A 21,289-nucleotide genomic window follows, 5' to 3' on the forward strand; every position below is an offset into this window, starting at 1 on the left:
TGGGCGCTATACACTTCCTCTGCCAACCTGGGGGGGGGGGGGGGCAGCGGACTGACCTCATGCCTCCTTCTATGCATGAGGAGTCCAAGCTGCTTCTTTTCACCTGACAGAGGGGAATTTCCCCCGGCCGGACGTATAGCGCGTGGAAGGGACACGTTATTCCGACCAGTTCCTTTTCCCCTCCATCAGGCGCCCCGGCTGGCCAGGGGGAGGTATAGTTTTAGAGACCAGGATTACGGCATGTTTTTGTGAGAATTACATGCTATATAGCCAGATGTATAACGGGTTTATAACTCACCAGCTAAAACGGATCAAGGACATTTTTTGGAGATTTGTATTCCTATAACGGAATTTAATTATTTGGGCGGTGGGGGGGGGGGGATTTGGGAAGATGACAGACGAGAGAGCAGAGTACAAATGGAACGTCTCACTGACCTGAGAATTTGACAATCTGACCGTGAAATCATCATCTTCTCAGAACCGTATAACTGTTCTGTGTATTAACCCATTCTGACCGGGAACCCATTTTGGTGTTAGCATCATGTTATGCTTTAGCTATTGAAAAATAGCAGATCTACAAGCTCATAGCGCGCCACCGAGTGGCGCGCTACGAGCTTGTAGGTCTGCTATTTTTGAAAAATCGAAGAGCGACTGACATTTTTAGAATCTGATCTCGGGTCAGAATGGGTTCATCAGACCAGTGTGTGTCCAGTGGAAACCTCGTATGAATCTGATCTCAGGTCAGAATGGGTTAAGACAAATGAAGTATACGTAAGAAGAAGACAACTGTACTCCTCAGAGAGCAGATCTCCGCCACCATGCAGGCCTGCTCGGTGAACCAGGGGGGCGAAAACAATATCTCCACTTTTACCGTAGTTATTTATTTAACATTTCCACACAGTAGGTGGTGGGTCTGCGTTCCTTCTGACCGCGACCGAGAGACACACCTCCCCAACGATATCGCAGAGACAGTTTGTTTATTTTTGGACCACAATTCTTATATGAGACGATTTAAAGGTAGAGTCAGTGATTTCACTTAATTCAAATATCACTTACTTTTTTGTTTTGCTGTGATAATCCTCTCTACTATAGAGTGTGCTGACCATATAAGGAGTTCCTCCCTGTCCCCAGTTAACCCCTGGGGGTCAAAAAACCTTATAGGTTTCGTTTTTTTTCTCTATCCTGATTGGATGAAAGCTTGTGTCCCAAGGCAACAACGAAACCTACGGGTTTTTGACTGAAATCACTGACACCCCCTTTAAACCCGTTTTGGACTGAGGTCGATTAAAAAAAAAAAAAAAATGGCTTCAAAGTCCTATCATTTTTCTGAAGAACCTTGTGTTTCTGTGTCAGTGGGTGCTCAACCCTTTTCACGTCAAGGACCCCCAGAATTATCTCTTATTGGGCCACGGAACGGACCCCCCCATCTCAAAATATGTACTGCCAGGGGACTCCCCTAAGAAACCAATATTTTAGTTAAAAATGTCCCACATTTTCACGATTTTTCAAACATAGCAGACCTATATATACAAGCTCTGGAAAATAGCTCAAGCTACAAACGCATCGACCAACACTGGACTATATTTAGTATTATTATTGTTATTATTATTATTATCTATATTATTTATCGCTTTGAGGATTCATTTTCTTCTCTCTCTGCGGGGGGGGGGGCACGGCAACTAGTACGAGAATTAATTGCTTGGCTGTACTCAACACACTCACATGAAAGGCCCTTCTCGGCCATCTTGCGCGCGCGCTCACGCAGTGAAGGTGAGTGTTCCCCTGGTGGGAGTATATTATGACATCAGTCGGAGCGCTGCGGGCCGGCTGGAGGGGCAGAGTTGGAAGCCCATATAACGGCTCATCCTGGCGGAACAGATTTTGATTGGTTGTGTCACCCTGACCTCGCACCTCTCTGCTCCTTTTTAGTCACCTCGACGGCAGCCCTTTCTCTCTCTCCCAGTGCTCTCTCTCTCTCTCTCTCTCTCTCTCTCTCTCTCTCTGCTCTCGTTTGTGTGGAAAATAATATTATTGGATTTTCAATCCCCAGTTTTCGGAGAGATTCCGTCGCTTCGCTCATTTTGAAGACTCCCTCATGCGGGGGGGGGGGGGGGGGGGGGGGGGCTCCATTTTCGTCACCGCTATTAAATCCCTTATTCCTAAAGTTCTTTGCCCCTTTTTTGAGTGCTGTGCAACCGCTCCTATAAGACCAGCAATGTCCGTGTACACCTGTATATGTGTTCACCAAGTATGTATGTGTTCACCCATGTATGAGTACCAGTAGGGGCGCTGTTGTGCCATGCAGAAACAGAGAGAGAGAGAGAGAGAGACAGTGCTGCACTGTTGCCTGCTAGAGAGAGAGAGAGAGAGAGAGAGAGAGAGAGAGAGAGGAAATTGAATAGTTCAACTAGCCAATCTACATTGACACGTTGTGAGCTTGAGGCCCATTTTAACTATTCGAAAATGTGTTTGCAAAATAGTAAGAAAAGGCGAAGAAGTTTAGGGATAAGGTGGTTCAGCGGTGACGAAACACAGCGGTTCACATGTAAATTGCATAAGCTATATATAGAGACATATATTTCCTTTTTTTTATCCACATATTCTGCTCGCCCATATATATTGGCATAATGTGTTAATATTAATACCACAGTTTGGGAACCACTGCCCTAACATAATCTACAAAGTCACACCTCGTGACGAACTTGTGACGTGTTGTGAGCTACTAAAAAAAGAAAACGAGTGAACCAATTATAGACGCCATGCAGGGAAAGTCCAGTCAACCAAGTACAGTTATAGGTGGTCATGTGGTTTTACAGTTTGATTTAACCAGCACGGAATTGTATTTCATATAATCGTTGAGTGTGTTTCCTTTTCTCCTCACTGCCACTATCCATTGTCTTATAGGAAAGCGAGGCAGGCTTTAACCCATATTGGACTGAGGCCGATTTAAAAAAAAAAAAAAACGCTTCTAAATCCTGTTTTCTGAAAAACTTCAAATATTTATATAGCAGCATGACACATTTTACATTTTTTTGAATACTGTGCACACAGAACTCCAAAGAGGGGTTCCCGGCGTCCGGAAGGCTTATTGGAACACCCAAAATGGTGTCGGAAAACACCAACATTCCTGCCCAGAATGGGCCCAGCACTCTGGACACAAAAGTATGACTTCTATCTTAGATGATCCTGTTCTGACAAGGGAGATGATCAATTAACCCATTCTGACCTGAGATCAGTTTCATACGAGGTTTCCACTGGACACTCACTGGTCTGATTAACCCATTCTGACCTGAGATCAGGTTCTAAAAATGTCAGTCGTTCTTCGATCTTTCAAAAATAGCAGACCTACAAGCTCATAGCGCGCACTCGGTGGGGCGCTATGAGCTTGTAGATCTGCTATTTTTGTGGTTATAAACACAACCGTGTAGGAATTAGTATGTGGCCTCTCTCCCCCCCTTAAGCTCCCACTCTCCATCCTATAGTCCTCTCTATCGCTCGCTCCCTCTCTCCCTATATATACCCCCCTCTTGCCGACCGACCGAGGCTGTGATGTGCGCTGACCTCAGACACGTCCAAGTCAATTAGATGCAGTCCAAATATGGGCATATTTGCCGATTCGTGAACTGACGTCACGCCGGCATGTCCAGTATATTATACGTTCATGTACAGTATCAGTCTATATGCGATCCGTCCGTTAATGCCATTTACAACAACCCACAGGCCGGCTGATTAACCCATCCTGACCCGAGATCAGATTCACGCGAGGTTTCCGCTGGGCACACACTGGTCTGATTGACCCCATTCTGACCTGAGATCAGATAAAAAAATTAAAAAAAAGTCAGTCGGTTTTTCAAAAAAATAGCAGACCTACAAGCTCGTATAGCGCGCCACTCGGTCGGTTGGCGCGCTATGAGCTTGTAGATATGCTATTTTTTTTCAATAGCTAAAGCATGACATTTATGCATGGCTTCCCGTTCAGAATGGGTTAAAAGGTCTCGCTCCGAGGTGGGCGGCCCCGCTTTGCTTGATATATATATATAACGTGATTGGCTGGCGTGATTAGATTGTCCATGCTGAAAACAAAGTCATTTAGTTATACCTTCCGCGCCTTCCCGACGCTAAATGGAATGCCTTGCCATGATCGCCTGGCTGAGACACACACACACACACACACACACACACACACACGCACACACGCGCGCGCGCACGCACGCACGCACACACGCTCTCATTCCCTATATCTCTCTTGCACGTGCATACCCTCTCTGACCGTGCAGTGACAAAGTGTCTTTTATCGGATTAAGAGGGAAGTCGAAACGGCCACATTAACAGGAGGTTATCTGACACACGCGCACACACACACACACACACACACACGCACACAGTCACGCACACACACACACACACGCACACACACACACACACACACACACGCACGCACACACGCACACACACACACACACAGAGAGAGGAGGGTTTCGGATGTATCCGACTTGTCTCATCGTGGTATTAGGTTCCATAGGATGGAAGGAGGGGGGGTGGGGGTGTGTGTGGGGGGGGGGGGGGGGGGCAGGCATTGAGTGCTGCCCATTTTATCAAGACAGGAAGTCATCGGATATAATAATAAGCACACGCAATCGGGACTGATTAGCGCCGGCCGGGGGACGCAGTAGCTTGTCCGAGCGTTCGGCATGCAGGTATAATGTCGACACACACCAAATCTGCCCTGTACTGTATATAGCCTACTGTATGTGGTGCACTGGGTTCATGCATGCGAAAACACAACCGTTAAGAGCCGCGCACTTTCACTCTGTGTTTAACCCATTCTGACCTGAGATCAGATTCACGCGAGGTTTCCGCGGCTGGACACACACACACACTGGTCTGATTAAAAACCCATTCTGACCTGAGATCAGATTCTAAAAAAAAAAAAAAAGTTTAATGCAGAACAAAATGTCAACGTTTGGCTATATACTGTCGTGTGTCGTGTAAATTATTATGGCCGTTTTTTTAGAGACGTTGAGAATTAAAATGCAGATAAAAAAAAAGTGACAGTCGATTGACTGTTGTTGTTTGATGATCACAGTTCGCTACACTGATTATTAGAATGACGGGGAGAGAATCTTACACACACACACACACCTGTTTGCGAGGACGGAGATGCACCTGTGAGTGCTCCCCTCTCACACAACAGGTGTGAACATATGGCAGAGCAGTCGTTGGCATAGCGCGGGGGGGGGGGGGGGGGGGGGGGGGGGGGCGGAGTCCGTGGCTAGCGAGCCGTTCACTCTGAGGTCATTATAGGGCTCATGGAAATGTGGTGTGCATGTTTGGATTGAAGCGCGTGTGTGTGTGTGTGTGTGTGTGTGAGTGTGCGTGTGTGAGGCTGTGCGTGCGTGCGTGCGTGCCACAGGCCGACCTCTGCACGTACTGTACTGTATAATGATTAAAACACACTGCTTTGCTTTACCTTATCATAATTTTACTCAGCTGGGTTTAGGGTCTGGCTCAAATGGCAGCACAACAGCAATCAAGTCGACGGTGTGATTGTTGATAATGTACACCATGGCTTACGTATTATCTTTAACCGCTTTGAAATGATATAGGCCTACTATTTCCATTTCAACTCTCTCTCTCTCTCTCTCTCTCTCTCTCTCTCTCTCTCTTCTCTTATTTTTCTCTTGGTGTCTGTGTATTGTCATTGTGCCGTAAACTATTGATTAGCCAAACTCACTTTCAGCTTTTAACAAGCGGGGGGCCTCGGCTCCGAGGACGGCCCAGTTCTGTCACAGGCTCGTATAAGGTGTGTCCCCCAGGGGCTGCCATATAGGCCTCCATTAATGACCCAGCTGTGGAACTGTGGTCCTTTGAGTCCCCTTTATGTTCCTGTTATTGGTCCTCCTCTCCACCTTTCCCCTCTCTCTCTCTCTCTCTCTCTCTCTCTCTCTCTCTCTCTCTCTCTCTCTCGGTAACCTCTCTCTAGTGGTAATTGCGTTCGTTTAACCCTCGAAGACCCAGCGTTGCTTCTTAGCAACAATTTTATTTTAATTAATTACTAAATGATTATTATTTTTTTCTGTTCTTTTTTCACCTAAACGTCATCAGTGATGTTCATTGCAATTCCATTTCAATGCCATTGGTCATGATATTTGCATATATAAACACCCCCCCCCACAGAGTCTGAAATTCACACAAATAAAAAATGTTTGGACTCTGTGCAATTTTGAATTTTTTTTTACCTAAGACTTTTGACCTTTACCCTAATAAAAGTAGGTACAATAATTACTTGCGCAAGCAGAGCGCGCAAGTAATCGTTTCGCTTGGTCTCTTCGAAGTGAAGCCAAGTTTTCTTCAACCGTAAGTCTGTGCCTGGTTTGCTGGGACCAGTTACAACATTACGTCATCCTTGAGAGAGTACATGGTGTGTATATGACGTAATGTTACAAGTTACAAGTTACAAGTTACAACATTACGTCATATACACACCATGTACTCTCTCAAGGATGACGTAATGTTGTAACTGGTCCCAGCAAACCAAGCACAAACCTACGGTTGAAAAAAACTTGGCTTCACTTTTTGGAACCAAGTAACCACAGTATACTGCTAATCAAATTACAACTACATACTCTGTATGTAGTTGTAATGTGATTTGTAATTTGTAAATCTGTGCCTGGTCTGCTGGGACCAGACTACACAGATGACCATATCTCTTACGTCATCACTGAGAGCTAGTCATACATATACACACTGTGTACTCTGGTCCCAGCTCTCAAAGATGACGTAATGTGGTATCTGCTGGGACCAGATTATACAGATGACAATTGACAATTTACAATAAGTAATAAAATAATTATACTGTATAATATATTTTAATTCAGTTTATATACCTTTTTTTTCCATCACATATCAATGATTCATTTTTCTGTAAAAAAGTAGTTAGGTAGCAAATAGTTACACGTAATGATTATACATTTCAAACGTTCCTTCACAGGGATACTGAGATGTGATACTTTCCAGCGGTCGAAAGTACTTGCGCGCTCTGCTTGCGCACTAGTAGGCCATTTATGGCCTACTAGTGTGCAACAAGCAAGTATGCACTCGGCAGAGTGCAGTTCTAGTTGTCATTATTGTGAAAGATTTTTTTTTAACATATTTTTTAGTCTTAGTCCTAGTAGTACAAAGTAGTAGTAAGGTTGAAATCTATTTTTTGCAAGTAGAAATGAATGCGGGTGTTAGAGGGATAAGACCGGACAACACTGTCACCCAGACAGAATGGTGTGCTAATCTCTATTCTCTCAAACAATTGCATTCTCTCAATCTCTCTAGTCTAGACTCTAAGAAACAGGGTTCACTCTGCGTGCGCGCATGTCCATTTAAAGGCAGGGTGACTTTTTTTTGGTGATATTTTGTATATTTTTTTGGTTAAAATATAACAATTATCTTAGTGTGTGAAAAGGTTACAGCACTAATATCGTGACACTAATGTGGTCCGGTGGTCATTGCAGAGTGTTTCTTCAGTATCGGGGATCTCCACATATATCTCCACGGTCCACCTCAGAAAGAAAAAACTGGTGGTCTGTCAATTTCAGCCAATCAGGAGAGTCCGGCCATGCATCAGCTTCCAATTCTGTCTACTCATTTCTGTGTATCGTTACTTCCAAAGTCACTTGTTACTCGCGCAAGCAGAGCGCGCAAGTAATAGTTTTCGTCCATGACGTAATGACTACTTGTGCCTGATACGGCAGTGGGGCCAGATTACATACATGTATACATGGGGGCATTACCTTTAATCCTCCCGACACTAAAACATATTGTCATTACGTCACCATCGAAAACCAATTACACCCTGGCATTGGGTCCTTTAATCCACATCTTTGTTACGTCATCATTGAGAGCTAGTTATACCAGTCATACCCTGACGTCATATGCTGGGACTTGTTATGCGGTGGCAGAGTGACTGAACCCAAAGTGCAGAGCTGCAAGCGAGGTAGTTTCAAAAACTGTTTTATTTTAACAATTCAAAAGTACAAAACTAAACCCAAAACTAAAAAACAAAGCACCAGGCCAAAAAAAACATAGGAAGTCCAGAAAATGCAAAACCTTACAGTATGAGGATTTCCGGGGTACAGACGAACACAGGAACACCAAGAGCACCGGAACATGAATTTATGTATACCGACAGTTTGTGTGCGCAATGAGTCCAGCATTTATAGGCAGCAGGATAATGGCAAAGGGTTCACGGGTGTGTAACGGGAAGCACTGCAGGGCTGATGAGAGTTGGGGACAGGTGTGCAGTATGAGGGAGTGGCCAGGGAGGAGACATGGTCCGTGTAGTGACAGACCATAACAGTACCCCCCCCCCCCCCCCCCTCTCAAGGGACGGATACCAGACGTCCCACGACCTCGACGAGGAACGAGCAGGGTGGGTGGAGGGGGTCCGGAGGAGGGAAACCAAGGCTGGGCACAGGAATTCAGGAGGGCGGCCTGAATGACGGACCCAAGTTGAGTAGGTGCCGTCTGGGGGACGGCCTGGACACTGGGACAAAGCAGCAGAGCTGTCGTCTGGGGGCCGGCCGAGACGAGGCTGTGACGTCATCCGGAGGGCGGCCTGGAGGCCACGACGGGGCAGCGGAGGCGCCGTCAGGAGGGCGGCCCGGAGGCTGGACGTGATGCTGCAGGCGACGCCAGGGGTGCTGCAGGCGGAGCCACAGGAGATGCTGCAGGCGTCACTGCTGCAGATACAGGAGGGAGGGGCTCTACCTCGTCAGCGAAGGCTTCCTCCAGATGCTTCAGGGCGGACCTGCTGAACATGTGCTTGATAAACAGACCCCTACTACTACTGATCGCGTACAGCAGCGGGTTCAGGCAGCTTCTGAGAAGCGCCAGGCCGAGGTATATTTCCCTGAACTCCAGCAAATTTTCCAGTGTCTTACTTGGCTCTGTCAACTTTGTCACGGCATGAATCAGTCGTACGACGTGAAAGGGGGCCCAGCACAGGAAAAACGCGGCGATAATAGCGTCTCTCTGGAGTTGACGTGATCCGACTTCACCCCTGGTCCGACAAAAACAGACGACAAAATAGCAAGAGACGATGACGAAGAAAGGTACCACGAATCCCACGAGGAGGTCAGTGATGACCAGGGGGGGGTCAGGAAAGTCCCAGCAGTCCCAGGACTCCAACGCCCTATAGATTACGTGAGGGATGCTGAGAGCAAAAGCCATCGCATGGACAACCAGCATGGCGACGTGTGCTTTTCTGATGGTGCGGTGCTTCCGGGTCCACACTGGAAAAACCTCAAACAAACATCTGTCCACGCTGATCAGCACCACAATGTAGATACTGACATACATGTTAAAATAGAAAACAACACTGTCCATTTTGCACATGAACCAGCCAAAAGGCCACCAGTAGCCCAGAGCTATCTGTGTGATGTTCAGGGGCTGCAGGTAGACTGTAATCAAGAAGTCGGCCCAAGCCAGGTATTTGATCCAAATGGTGTTTGGATGTCTTCCCTTCATCCTTAAGACCCAGAGGACCATACCGTTCCCCAACACGCCGAGCACACACACCAGGCTGCAGCTGACAACGGACATGATGTCGACGGATTTGATGTATCTATCCCTGTCATGTTCTTCATCTGTAGCCCCAGCAACGTGATAGACAGCAGGTGTGGTCATATTCTCCATCGTCCTGAAACCTAAACGTAAAAAAGCAATTAATACAAGGTACATGCTTTGTTTTGGAACAAGGAGATTTGTACTGTTAAAATTATGCAAATGTGTTTGTTTCCCATTTGTGTGTCATAACGTGAGCTGTGAGTGGTGTCGTATAATGCCTGATTTTACACCTGGTTGGTGCTGACAATAGCAGATCTACACTGGGCCGCGGGAAGGTATTTACAGTGGGAGGTAATGAACGCAAAATGCGTATTTTCGTGCATTTTCACGCGGGAAAGGTGGCCTTTACTTTCCCTCTCTCCACACGCAGGTTATATGAACAGACCAGGGGTCACCACCATGCCAGCCTGTGATGGACATTTTGATCAATATATTAATTTACAAAATTACAATGGTCAAAATGAATGGTCAATAATTATATATAGCTAGCCCGGCTAAATGTATACGAATGGACTCATAATGTGCCATAGTGCCTGTGTGCTACACATTTTAAAGGGGGGGGGGGGGTAATTCAAGAAGAACAGAAGGGCATGACATCTATTTAGCCCTTGCCTTTTCATCTTATTATAGACCGCTAATTCAAATGTGTAGGCTATAATTATGAAAAAGGTGTAATGCACATCAAACAATAATAATAAAAAGTTGATTCATGATGATGATTGACGTGACATGACGAGGTTTCCACTGGACACACACTGGTCTGATTATAACCCATTCTGACCTGAGATCAGATTCTAAAAAAATGTCAGTCGTTCTTCGATTTTTCAAAAATAGCAGACCTACAAGCTCGTAGCGCGCCACTCGTAGCGCGCTATTTTCATTAATAAAAATAAATATAGCTGCAAGAAGAAGTAGAAGAAGAATCCACTTAATTATACTCAATAATAGTTAAAATAAATAAATAAATCATAATAATAATCCTACAAAATATAATATTATTATTATTGATTTATTTATAGATAAGATGCACATCCTTGTCTGAGAGAGAGAGAGAGAGAGAGAGGGGGAGGGGGAGAGAGAGAGATAGAGAGAGGGGGAGGGGGAGAGAGAGAGAGAGAGGGGGGGAGGGGGAGGGGGAGAGGGAGAGGGGCGGGCAAGCCTCAGGACAGCGTCACGAGGGCTGTAAATGCACACTGTTGCACAGAGGAATGCAAATCTAACTGAGGCGAGATCGTTTGACGCGAGGACAGCGGGGGGGGGGGGAGTCCAAGCCAGCCCGGGCGTGCTACGCTGTGAAATAGACAGCGGGAGGCGGTAGCTATAGCGGGGAAATGTTAGCTGGGTCTTACCCATGGAAGTGAAGCGGGTATATTAACAATCAAAGTGGTAACTTTGATTTTAACTTTTGTAGTAACTTTTCGTAGTGGAGTAAAAGTACAGTACAATATTTGGTAAAAAAATATATATTTTGCAAATTTACACCATTGTGCGTGCGTGTGGTTCTTGCGAGAAGCAAATGTAGTACCCTGTAAAAAGGGGAGATCTCAGTAAGAACGCTGGACACAGTGTTTTCCTCTCTGTCAGCAGTATGAGAATGTTTACTGTCACTTTAGTTTAAAAGTAATTATGTAGAATGATTTAGAAAGCTTTTTGAAGAACCAGGTCTTAATGACAGCTCTACTGTATATTCTCTATATCCATCATTACATGTCATAATAACAATAACATAAAAGCATATAGTTACCTGTTTCAAAGTGTTGAAGAGACGTCAGCCAGAGAAGAGTCTTGGTAGAAAGTGTGGACCTTAAACAGAGAGGAGGCAACTTTATAGGTCCCTGTCCAGCCAGTGTCCACCAAACAATATGCAGAGAGAGGGGGAGGGGGAGAGAGAGAGAGAGAGGCCAATAAAGCCCTTTGAATTGAATTGAATTGAATTGAGAGAGAGAGAGAGGGGTGGAGGGGGAGAGGGAGAGGGGGAGGGGCGGGTGAGCACCAAACTCGTCAAGACTTGTCCTGACTAATTCCAAACAGAAAGCAACAGAACACAGGAAGTGTGGTGGAAGCTGGGTGACAGGCATGGGCTTAGAACCACCTCTACTTGTGCCTGATATGTCAGTGGTGTCAGGTTACATACATGTATACATTGCCTCTAATCCTCCCGACACTAAAACATAATCGTCATTGCGTCACCATCGAAAACCAATCACACCCTGGCATTGGGTCCTTTAATCCACATCTGTATTACGTCGGTTATGCGACCAGTTATACCCTGGCGTCATATGCTGCTTCGATACATACGCATGCATACGCAAAGTAACCACAGTATACCGCTAATCAACTTACAAATGACATATACAGTACATATACATAGAGGCATTTCCTTTAATCCACCCGACACTGATCGACATATACGTCACCAGTACTTGCGCGCTCTGCTCGCGCACTATAGGCCATTTATGGCCTACTTGTGTGCAACAAGCAAGTAGGAGTTCTCTCTGATAAATGTGGTATCACGAACTGAAAATATATTTAGTAAAGAACTGGAGAGACAGGGAGACTCCAGATACTCTAGGCTACTGAGCAGACAACCCCATAGCAATGTGCTATCAGAATAGCTGTTGAACCCATTTTGGACTGTCAGGTCGATAAAAAAAGGCTTCTAAATCCTAAAAGGTTTCTGAAAAACCCATGTTTCTACTTTCTATTTCAGTGGTGCTCAACCTTTTTCATGTCAAGGACCCCCAGAAGTATCTCTATTGGGCCACGGACCCCCATCTCAAAATATGTAGTTCCAGGGACCCCACCCCCATAGAAGCCAATATTTTAATCAAAAATGTCCGCTGTGAAATATATATATTCAAAGAATTGTGCCACATTTTCTCAATTAAAAAAAAATAATAGCAGACCTACGAGCTAATAAAAAAACGAATAAAAAAAGCTAATAAAAAAAACCGATGGAATCCGGATCCGGATCCGCAATGTCGGAACCGGGTCTGAAATGGACCCGGTTCCGAATCCCTAACCCTAATTGCATTTCAACACATGAATTGATCTTTTATCTTCATTCCTGAGCACAGATTATACCATTCAATGATATGACACATCGTAAGCTATAAGAGGCTTTAAAGGGCTGTATTTTGCGTGTCTTAAGTACCAGGTCTTATTACCTAACTTGAGTAAACTAAAGACCTGGAGGCGTGGTCAATGCTCTTTGGCCACTGAGAATAGCCAAATGGCATTGACCACGCCTCCAGGTCTTTAGTTTACTCAAGTTAGGTAATAAGATCTGGTACTTATAAGACACGCAAAATACAGCCCTCTGACTGTGTTTAAAGGTCATAGCTGTAGTGTACCTATACCATTGCCCTTGGTGGTGTGACACTGCCTGTGAATGACTGATCGCCAATTTTTACACACTTTGTTCAGCCCGGTGTACACGTGTACCGAATTCTAACTGTAGCGCTTCATACGGTTTAACTTTTACAGTAGAGTCATCAGTGTTCAATTTAACTTTAACAAATGCCTGCGTGCGTGCGTGCATGCGGGGGGAGTGGGTATATGGTGTAAACAGTTTATCGATGTGGTTGTTATAGCTTCAGCGACTGCAGTTGTTGTAAATTCAAATGACGGGATGGGGCTGGGTCCAGCCGCACTGTGGCTGGGAGACTGGCCGCCGTGCTTGGCGCGTGTGTGTGTGTGTGTTAGGGGGGGGTGGGGAGGGGAGGGGGGCATGTCTTCCCCATGTGTGTGCATGTGCGCGTGTGCACGAGTGACTGCAAAGCCAGCCAGCCGGCTCTTTCCTCTCATACGCCCCCCTTTAGTGCTGCCATGTCCCCGTGGACCAAAATCAGCTTTTCTCCACGCTTTTCACTGTCGGGGCCTTTTACCTCCTGCCCAAATGCCCATAAACCACTTACCGTAGGTCCGCGCACGCACACACACACACACACACACACACACACACACACACACACTCTCTCTCTCTCTCTCTAGTCAGAAGAGTCAATCTCAGACAATGACTCACCGGCGTTCTGGCCATTAGGTCCATTTAAAAGATAACATAGAAAGTATATTTAAGCAAATCGTTATAGCCCACAGGGGGGGGCGGCTGTGGCTCAGGAGGTACAGTACAGAGTGGTACAATATGGCTCCTGTGGGGGTGAATAACAGATTCTAAAGCACTTTGGTCAAAAGGCACGATATAGATGTACATGTTGAGCGCATAGAGAGAGAGGCTTTTCCGCTCTCTTTTGCTGTGTTGAGATATGCCAACTGGGTTTTCACTGTATACGGCATTTTGGAGTTGTGGTGCAACCAGAAGTTGTTCATTTTTTTGAGGACTGGAGTGCATCTTGGGACTGCGGGATCTGCTCTGTGGCGTGCGTGCTGTCAGATCGTCTAAGTCGTGGTCGGAGAGACATATTGTATAACGTCAATGTATTGGACGTCTTTGAGTGCATGGTGCAACCACTCCAAGGAACAGCAATGTCCGTGTTCACCTATGTGGCCATGAGCACCAGTATATGACCAGTAGGGGCGCTGTTGTGCCAGAAACAGAGATATATTATTAGTGCTGCACTGTTGCCTGCTAATGAGAGAGAGAGGAGAGGAGAGGGGGAGGGGAGTTGCACCACTCAGTTCACACGGGTGTGATTTTTTGTTTTAGAGCAGAATCACCTTAAGTGATAAAAATAATTCTGTTTACACCATACATTAGTCCTACAACCTATCTCAAACCCTCACCCTAACCCTAACCTCCCACGGGGCAGCACAACCTTAACCCTCTCCCAACCCTTAGAGCACCCATCACCAAACTGTATCCGGTCGTTTTAACGCACCCCTCACCAGCCTTAATCCGGTCGTTTTAACGCACCCCTCACCAGCCTTAATCCGGTCGTTTTAACGCACCCCTCACCAACCTTAATCCGGTCGTCTTAACGCACCCCTCACCAACCTTAATCCGGTCGTCTTAACGCACCCCTCACCAACCTTAATCCGGTCGTTTTAACGCACCCCTCACCAACCTCAATCCGGTCGTTTTAACGCACCCCTCACCAACCTTAATCCGGTCGTTTTAACGCACCCCTCACCAACCTTAATCCGGTCGTCTTAACGCACCCCTCACCAACCTTAATCCGGTCGTTTCAACGCACCCCTCACCAACCTTAATCCGGTCGTTTCAACGCACCCCTCACCAACCTTAATCCGGTCGTTTTAACGCACCCCTCACCAACCTTAATCCGGTCGTCTTAACGCACCCCTCACCAACCTTAATCCGGTCGTTTTAGCGCACCCCTCACCAACCTTAATCCGGTCGTCTTAACGCACCCCTCACCAACCTTAATCCGGTCGTCTTAACGCACCCCTCACCAACCTTATGTGACATCTAACCAATGACTAGTCTAAACTAAGTGTGCACCCCGTTTTGACAGCTATCTGGAACCATTTAGATTTTGATTTGATTTGATTTTTTTGATATATTCATGATGCAATTCATAGGAGAGCAGTGCAGGATTATCAGGATTGCACAAAAAGTCCGAGGACTTATTTCCATTGTGATCCAAATAAATAAATAAATAGTTACAGCATATGATAAGAAGAACATGTGTAGCCTACTAACGTTACAATACTAATGACATTTACAACCGGCCATCATAGATCAATATACAAAAAAACAATAAATAGATAAATACAGCACTATACTAACTTGCCCATGTCAGCCTGTCTTTTTCCAACATATTTTTAAAAAAATGTTCAAAGGCTGCCATGGGCAAATTTAATTTCCCTTGGTATTTTGTTCCAATCCTCCACCCCTGTATATTTAACCCATTCTGACCTGAGATCAGACTCACACGAGGTTTCCACTGGACTACACACTGGTCTGATGAACCCATTCTGACCTGAGATCAGATTCTAAAAATGTCAGTCGTTCTTCGAATTTTTCAAAAATAGCAGACCTACAAGCTCGTATCGCGCCACTCGGTGGCGCGATATGAGCTTGTAGATCTGCTATTTTTCAATAGCTAAAGCATAACATGATACCAACACCAAAATGGGTGCCCGGTCTGAATGGGTTAAATGAGCTTCTACCTATACCGTATATGTCTCAGGTTTTGGTGGTTTAAGATCAGCTATACACTATAGCCCTTGTGTTCAAACTATGGGACTGGTTAACAGTAACACACGGGAAGTAACCGTTAAAATTCCCACGATAATGTCATCCATTTCCGCACTACCCTGCTCCAGACATTTGAAATCCATAATGGAAACCGTCTGCTTTTTCCAGAACCCTGATCTATACAAGCTTTAACAACACGATGCCCTGTTAGTCCGTAGATATTTCCAGCGCACGAACGCTGTCGTACAACAAAGCATGCATCGGTCGAGGCTGCAGGATGCCTTTGTCCCGAGGTCTATATACGGAAATTACACTGATGCCTGTTATTGGCCAACCTGGCATCCTTGACAGGCCCCTTTGATCAGACCTATACAACCCCCTTGTTGTCAGAGTTGATCATCGCAGTCTGCCTATTCACTGACAGGTGGTTTACAGAGGATTGGATTCAATAAATGACCAAATTGGACAGAATCAAGCACGCACTGTAACACAGAGCACACTGGAGTCTACTAAAAATAGCAGACTCATGTACAGTATACGGTTATCATCTCCTCCAGGCCTGCATGGTGTCACACTGTCCGTGTGAATCTAGCTAGAGCCACGCAGACCTCTGGGTTATAATCTGCGTCAAAGTTTTTGTGCAGATGCACGGTAAATCCACCTTGTGGTGGTGCTATAGCACAGGGGGGGTTCTCAACCCGTGGGTCGCGACCCCTCGGGGGGGGGGGGGGGGGGGGTTCGCCAAATTATTTTGAGGGGTCCCCCGATTATATATAAAAAGGTATTCTTTCATAATTTATTTTTTATTTCTTTTTTACGTCAGGCCTTTTTGCTACTACCCCTTTAGGATTTAACAATATTTTCGGTGTCACACTAGTATTACATTACTAGTATTAAAATGTTATCGTCTTTTTTTTTGTATGTCCAGCGTATTTGTATTTTGTTCATGAAGTTAACATAACTATAACTAGATGCATTTGAAATTAAATAAAAACAAGTTTACTTTTCAGGATTCCGATAAAAAGATATTCAGGATTTCAATTCAAATATTGCAAAAATTATTCAGGATTTCAATTTAAACATAAAAACAAAAAATAGCCAATCTACAAGCTCAAAACGTGTGTCGCACTGCTTGTAGATTGGCTATTTTTTTTGCTACGACAGTAATATACAACGTGGCCCTCTGGAGTGACTGTGGAACTATAGTGGCCCTCTGGAGTGACTGTGGAACTATAGTGGCCCTCTGGAGTGACTGTGGAACTATAGTGGCCCTCTGGAGTGACTGTGGAACTATTGTGGCCCTCTGGAGTGACTGTGGAACTATAGTGGCCCTCTGGAGTGACTGTGGAACTATAGTGGCCCTCTGGAGTGACTGTTGAACTATAGTGGCCCTCTGGAGTGACTGTGGAACTATAGTGGCCCTCTGGAGTGACTGTGGAACTATAGTGGCCCTCTGGAGTGACTGTGGAACTATAGTGGCCCTCTGGAGTGACTGTAGAACTATAGTGGCCCTCTGGAGTGACTGTGGAACTATAGTGGCCCTCTCCATCGTCAACGTTGCCCACCCCCTGGCTTAGAAGATGTTGAGGAGACTGAGACTTGGTCAAATACCTGTACTGGTGATCCTGTATGTCAGCATGTCCATTTGTGGACCTTTCACATGGTTTAACCCATTCTGACCTGAGATCAGATTCTAAAAATGTCTTCTACATCCTGACAGTTTTCCATTCTGACCTGAGATCAGATTCTAAAAATGTCTTCTATGTCAGTCGCTCTTCGATTTTTCAAAAAAAAATAGCAGACCTACAAGCTCGAGTGGCGCGCTATGAGCTTGTAGATCTGCTATTTTGAAATGGCTAAAGCATAACATAGTGCTAACACCAAAAGGGGTTCCCGCGCAAAATGGTTTAACAAATCACACACTGACAGACAAAAAGAAGCCCTTTTTTTATCTTAGGATCTCAGGAGTCATTAAAAAGCCACACATGTGAACGCAGAATCTAGTCAAATTGGAATCATTCACATTATGTTGAAGTAGATCTATAATTATATAGAGTGCACCTCCAAAAGCGATGTATCTTCTGTCCATGGTGCATCCATAGACTGTAAAATAAATAAATATGGACAAATCGTTCTCTGGGTCTGATATGGACGTAAGATGAAGCCTGTCAGTCCTTGAATTGTAAATCGGCCATCTTTCTAGATCCGTTTGGGCCCAGCTGCTGGCCATTGGCTGGCCCAGACAACGAGGCGGGACTCCCCCCCCACCCCCCCCTTCTTTCTTCGTTGGTTTTTATTTTGACTCGAACGGGAGGGTGGCTCCCGATCATAGACTGCAACGGTAGCCACGCCCCTCGGAACATACTCGACTTTATGGTCATTTAAAAAAATAAATGGGACCATAATTTTCCAAAAAAAGAATAATTATGACATGAGACAAATGAGACTTTAAACGAGTGACTGGAAGCAGAAAGTATGCATGACCACGTTTATTAAGGTAATACAGTCTAGGTGAAGTTGGGCCCAAATACATGGACTTCTATGGGGTTTTTCGGGCCCAATGACAGCGCCACAACAGGCCATTATGTATATGAACTTTCAGGAAGTCCCGATTTCCTTAGTGGCTTCACAAAATGTCTGTCTGTCTGACTGCCCCCCCTCCCCCTGGGTGCATCGTAAATGCAACCTTATGTAGTACATGTCTACATACATCCCCCACACTGCAGCTTCCTCAACCCATGACTTAAACAGCCCTGGGTATAGCTCACCCGGCCTGGCAGAGACATAATACTGTACATTTTGCGCGGAGTGCCTCTTTCTAGTTATTGACGTGTTTATTTGTTTCTTCATGCCCATTATTATACTTTGTCATGATGTATAGTTTTGTTATGTCAGGGCAGAGTATAGGGTTATTATTCAGAGCCTGAGCACTTTCATCCTGAAAACGTTCCTCTGAGATCTCCGGGTATCTGAAATAACTTATATTATAACTTTATTTTATAGCACTAAAAAAGCCAAGGGTCCTATATATGAAACTATTTCATCATCTTTATTTATACTTGGAAATACAGTTGAGGGCATAAGCCCTCCTTTTCAATGTAGCCGAGGTTACAAAACATTTTAATTTCGGATTGTCTTTTTTGCATCTCATTCCAGACACATTATTCTGCCCCCCCCCCCCCCCCCCCCCCCGGGAAATGTCTGTTCTATTTATCAAACGGTCGCACTGGGCTTGGAAGCTCGAGTTCGCTTGTCATTTTAAAGCGCACCTTTGTGTGTCATCAGAAGGTGCTCTTCCCCCTGACCAGCCGGGGCGCCTGATGGAGGGGAAAGGAACTGGTTGGAATAACGTGTTCCTTCCACGCGCTACGTTCCAACCAGGGAAACCCCCCCCCCCCCCCTGTCAGGTGTAAAAGGAGCAACTTGGACACTCAGGCATGAAGGAAGCATGAGTTCAAGTCCGTTGCTCTCCCCTTGTCCCCCATATATGGGGACTAGGTTGGTGGAGGGTGTGTAGGTTTTAGGTTTTAGGTTTATTTATTGAGCATATAGTACAAATAAATGACAATAACATATAAAAGAAACAAATATATAATGCAAGGAAAGGAAGAAGCCGAATAGGCTTATATGGAATCCTTTCCTAAAGGAAGAGGTTATTGGTTTAAAAGATTAAAAGTTCATTAAGAACAGTACATAAATCTAGAAGTTGTCAAAGGGGGGCAGCTGTGCAGTAAAGAAAATAAAAACACAGACTGCACAGAAAACAGAAATAAACAATACAACAACAAACACACAAAAGAAAATATAACACATCAAGGTAAAACATGAAATCTACAGAGACGAAAAAATAAGATATTTCTTTAGATGTTTTTTGAATATTGGCAAGGACTCATTATCCTTGCCAATTTAAGTGAGGCATCTAAGGAGTTCCATAGATGAGGGCCTCTAAATTTGATGAAAGATTGATATTTGGACGTGCGACAATAGGGTAATTCAAAATGATCTCTTTGCCTTGTGGGGTAGGAGTGAATGTCCGAAGTAACACAGAAGAAATTGTGAAGACGGAAGGTCTTGTATGCATTTTTTGAATTTAAAAATAAATAAAGAGCCCAGGATCACATTAGATGATTGACACAGGGGTGAAAAATCACATTAGATGATTGACACAGGGGTGAAAAATGGGTTACAAAATCGTGGGATAAAAAATACAAGAAGGTGCTCTTCTCTCCTCTTTGCATTATAGGAGAGGACGTCACACATGAGGGCAAGAGATGTATGAACCATACGTTTTTACAATCCTCAGTGTTCATTTATAGCTCTCAGAGTTATGGATGGACAAATGAACACTAATGATGTTACAATGCAGTGGTCAACTCCAGGTGGAGGTCTGCCACCTATGCTGGCTGATATCTTCTCGTGAGCAAAAAGTATCTATTTGTTCATCGTGTCATGTCTCGCTTATCTTTAGGTTTTTCATCATTAAGAGTACTTTTTTTTTAATTTATTTTTTTACTCCTAATGCATTTATTTATTTGAGCAATAGTCCTCCAAATACTTTATCTTCATTCCCAAGGTGCTTGAGGGCTCATGTGTTGCACAGATTCCACCATTCAATGACACCTCTATAGCTTCACACGGAAAAATGTGACGAGGCTGATGCGAGTATGGGATTAACTACAATTACAGCGTGTGTGTGTGTGTGTGTGTGTGTGTGTGTGTGTGTGTGTGTGTGTGTGTGTGTGTGTGTGTGTGTGTGTGTGTGTGTGTGTGTGTGTGTGCGCGCGTGTGTATGCGCGTGCGTGCATGCGCATATGTGCTCTGATAGGATTGTGTCTTGTGTTCCGGGGGCCTACAGGGGAAGAGAGTGGCAAATCAATTATATCCGTTGTAAATAATCCTGTTAAAGTGTGGCTGTTTAAAACTTAAAGTTTCACAGCTGACGGCCAGATCGCTTTGTTCCAACACAGCATGGGAGCATGTTGTACGATAAGACGAGACGAGATGAGATAAAAAAAAACTGTATTGATCCCTGGGGGGAATTAAGTCAGGCTGGTAATAGTGTATAGCGACAAGCAATATAACAGGAACGAGGAAAACGTTAAAGGGTTAACGCAATGTTGCCAGCTTGTGCGAGAGAAATAAGCAAACCAGGGCTATACGGAAATGTAACCTGACGCTGCCAGATCCAAGAAGCTTGCTACACAAGTTTGTTTCACAGCTTATTGGGATCTGGGATCTCGGGAGGCAATTCGATGACGGGGCTTTTTCTTTTTTCAAGATACTTGGTAGATGATTGGATGGGACAGCCTGTCTTATCACCGTGTGGGCGTGCAAACACAACCAATCATAGTGACGTGTCTATATATCTTCACATCCGGTTTCGCACATATCCCGCCCTTAGCTCACGCTGATTGTTCGGTACAGGAGCTGTTCGGTGTTAGCACAACTCCCTGAGAGATCCCAGATGGTTGCGGTGTTGGGGAACATGGTTACCCAATACCGCCCCCAGCTGGCAAAGTCAGGTTAACGGAAATGAGACCAGCAAAAGAAGCT

The 21,289-nt window shown here is 45.0% G+C and overlaps 1 protein-coding gene across 1 annotated transcript in view; it reads left to right on the forward strand.

Moving 5' to 3' along the window:
• Positions 1-21,289, forward strand: part of LOC308328292 (attractin-like protein 1) — a gene marked incomplete at both ends in the record, with an annotated part of 127,152 nt that overhangs the window by 13,214 nt on the left and 92,649 nt on the right. The window lies entirely within an intron of this gene.

The sequence above is a fragment of the Protomyctophum bolini genome, assembly GCF_963924005.1.
Source record: "Protomyctophum bolini genome assembly, chromosome: 14".
NCBI classification, from domain to species: Eukaryota; Metazoa; Chordata; class Actinopteri; order Myctophiformes; family Myctophidae; genus Protomyctophum; species Protomyctophum bolini.